Below are 3645 nucleotides of genomic sequence, written 5' to 3' on the forward strand. Positions count from 1 at the left end.
AATGAAATACTATATGAAAGTAATGATAATATTAAAATAAGTTATATATCTATCCAAACTTCATGATTTCACTGCTAATTTTAGATGGACTTTTATTAAGATAACTACTACTTAATCTTTCAAAATCTGTAATCGATTAATTACAAACCCAAATTCGAAGCTTTATATTAATTATCTAGCAGAATGGCAATGTAAGCTTGCTCTTCATTTTATATGATGCAAGCTAATCATAAAATAATTGGTATAATAATAATTATAATATATTTTCCGTTTTATAATAATAATGTGTAATCAGTTTATATCTTTTTTTCATTGAAAAACTCATTCATATCCATGGGTGAAAGCCCTTATATAGCAAGACGGAAAAGAGAAAAACCTGGTACGTAAAACATTTCATTCCAGCATTTTTTTCGAAAAAAATGAAATATCTGTAACTATCAAGATTTCTTTTATAATTCTGGCATATATATAAAACTGCTTCTTTTCCAAAATAAAGTAGATATTGTTGAAAAATTTAAAAAAAGAATAAGTAAACTCCTCCCCAAAACTAGCTATAACTGAAATGGTTTTACTACCAGCCTTTCCTCTTTTCCGTCTCGCTTTCCCCCCTGGCCCTGATAGCAAATACAGTTCTCTCATTTTTTCTTTTTTGCATTATAATTGAGTTCGGCTTATTTCTTTTTCAATTTAAATATATATTACATGTAATATTAAAATAAATATAACGGTAGTTACAAATAAATAAAAGTAAGAAATTTAATATCACTGAAATGAAATTCTATCTCTTTTTAACTTTTCTGGCGTCCCTTTCATCTAAGTAGAAGCACTTTCAAGTAATATCACGCACTCTCACATGTGTTTGATCTGCCAAAGTTTTTAGCGCTGGCATAGTCTTTTTTAAAAAATAAAATTCGCATAAAAATTATTAATTATGCTATTTAAAATAAAACATTATAAGAGCGCGATACACGGAGCTGACATATTAGTTCATTCCCCAATCAAACACTCAGTCCCGTTCTTAGGGTTCGATCTTTTAAAGGCTATGCCACGCAATTTCGATCACGGTCAGACGATATGGTCAACGCCTGAGTGGCTACTCCTCTCTCCCAAATTTGCACACATCAATCAACATTCAATCATGACAATTTAACGTTCATATTCTCGCTTTTTCACGCCGATTGTTTCATCAGACATCATGATCGAACTCGCGACCCCTAATTCTCCAAGAGCTGCATGAGGGGTGCCTCTACCAAATTTGCACACATCAATCAACTTTCAATCATGACATCACCGAAGAAGTGCAGCTCCTAACGGCATAAATCTTAAAAGAATTTTTGAGCTAATTTCTGACAAGAAGTGAATTTAATAGTCACAAAATCATCATCATTCTACAAAAAAGGTTTTTAATTTGACGAAATAATATTTTTTATTTTATAACCGCCGTTGAACAGCAGACCCAATTCTGAGTTTACTACTACCAATGTTCTACTCCTTAGCTTTGTAATTTTGAACCCAACCTTGAAGACAAGGGAAGCAGTATCAAGAATCAGGCCTTATTGGAAGATTATTTAATGGAACTCACCCACATTTGCGCTACATGAAGCGGGATTCAAGGGGATTCTAACCTGTGTTCCGTCTACGGCTAAGGATATTTTACGTCAGGACTGTGGCATTTGCGAATCGGGTGCAGAATACGAACCTAACTACCACCACTGGGATTCGAACCTGAGTTACCTCATTTGTCTGTGAACTCTCTATCAACTGAGTCTACGAACATTTAAAAATGTATATCATTTTTATTTAGTTAACTTTCCAGGGGAGACAAGTGAACTCAGTTGATATCCGTGACGGGCGCACTTGGTTATGCGCAACACTGTTACTACAGAACCATTCATAGCTTAGCTGCCGAATTTTCTAAAACTTATATGCTTATTATTAATTAAATAACTATAAACGCGATTGAAGGCATTCTATGTGTAACGGAAATTACATGAGTATAACACATTCATGCTGTCAAATGGTTTACCACATTGAAGGGACATATATTGAGTTATAAGCTACGTTGTTTTAAGTGACACGATTTAAATTTTGTAAAATCTTATTAATTCTATAATCTGAAGCCAAGTGCGGTTAATATCAGTTTTACATAATTTAACCGGTTAAAGCGCAGCGTCATATATTTAGGACAGTTCCTTTATTCATTGTGGTGGGAAACTTTTTTCAGCATTTTCATTTATCTAGGTGAAATTAAAGATTCTCAGATACCACAATGATTTAGTTATTTCTGATTAGATCTAGAATTATAAGGAGTAAGTACTTTTTGATCTATCAATGACTTTTAAAATTCCCTAACAGTAGAAAAACCAATTAATTTCGATAATATATTGTACCACTTTTTCTACAAAACCACACATTATTGCAACAAGCCGCAAAAATCAAATCTGCAACAGGAGGTTGTAAACCATAAAATGAGGACCGATATTACCTGATGCTACAGACGTGCCCGAAAATGACTTGTAATACTATTGAATGTGAATTGGGTTCACGATAAGCTGACCGATGTTTCCAGAAATGTAAACAACTGTATCAAAATTTTTAAAAGTGCGTTCAAAAATTTCCTTCTTTACTTTTCCAATTTAAAAAATATGCATACAATAGAGAATCTCTGCGAAGGACTTTTCTGTTCGCAGAATTTTATTTAGGAAAATTAAAGCAGTAAGTTGGCAAATGGTAACAACCGTTCAAAATATTATATTATTAATTTTCTGAAGATGCTTACTTTTTGCATCTTCATTGTAGTGTATTATTTAATGATGATTATTAACATAATATTAAGTGAAGAAATTTTTATTTATATATTAATTTTATTTGAATATTTAGAGTGGTAGTAAATTTTATGATTAAAGGTTTCATTATTTCAGAATATTGAATTCAGAAATTTAATTCAGAATATTGTACACCGCTACATACAAATAAAAACAACTTAAGCATTTATGCAAAACCTATTAATTATGAGGAGAAGAATTATTAAATACTAGCTGTACCCTGCGTGCGTTGCAACGCTTTCAATTTGAATTTGAATTTTGTATTTAAGTGTGTAAATGACATTTGCGATTATGATTTGAAATGCAAATTTTATTTAGTGGTGAAAAAAAACCAGTGATAGTCTCACAGGTTAATTCTCTAGGATATCATTAGTGCATTTTCAAACAGACATGTATGGTGATGCACACGGAGCATGAAACATATTTAGGATAATGATCTGAAATAAGACTGGATCTATGGTGACATTAAGAATTTCTGCTGATATCTGATCAGTTTGGCATGGTGGGTTTTTTTCAATAAGCCAAATCAGAATGTGTGCCTGAGGCAATCCTCGTTTATGCCATTCAATAGAGTACACCCAACACCGTGTCTCTCTAAAAACATGACGCTTCACAATGAAATCAAGTAAAGATTATCATTTTTGTTTGAACACACGTGCTGTAATATCATGACGATCCGATGATGATTGTCCTGGTAACAAAATATCTCTAATTTCAACCCAAGCAGAATTGCACGTAAATGTAATAAATAAATCTAGGAGCCCATATGCGAGAACATATGTCATTGCATCCTGTGAGTATTCATACATGGAAGATTGCT

At 32.3% G+C, this 3645-nt stretch overlaps 1 protein-coding gene across 1 annotated transcript in view; it reads left to right on the plus strand.

Moving 5' to 3' along the window:
• LOC107452978 (uncharacterized) overlaps nt 1–3645 on the plus strand; it is a gene marked incomplete in the record, with an annotated part of 25745 nt that overhangs the window by 20997 nt on the left and 1103 nt on the right.

This window comes from Parasteatoda tepidariorum, chromosome 6, assembly GCF_043381705.1.
Source record: "Parasteatoda tepidariorum isolate YZ-2023 chromosome 6, CAS_Ptep_4.0, whole genome shotgun sequence".
NCBI classification, from domain to species: domain Eukaryota; kingdom Metazoa; phylum Arthropoda; class Arachnida; order Araneae; family Theridiidae; genus Parasteatoda; species Parasteatoda tepidariorum.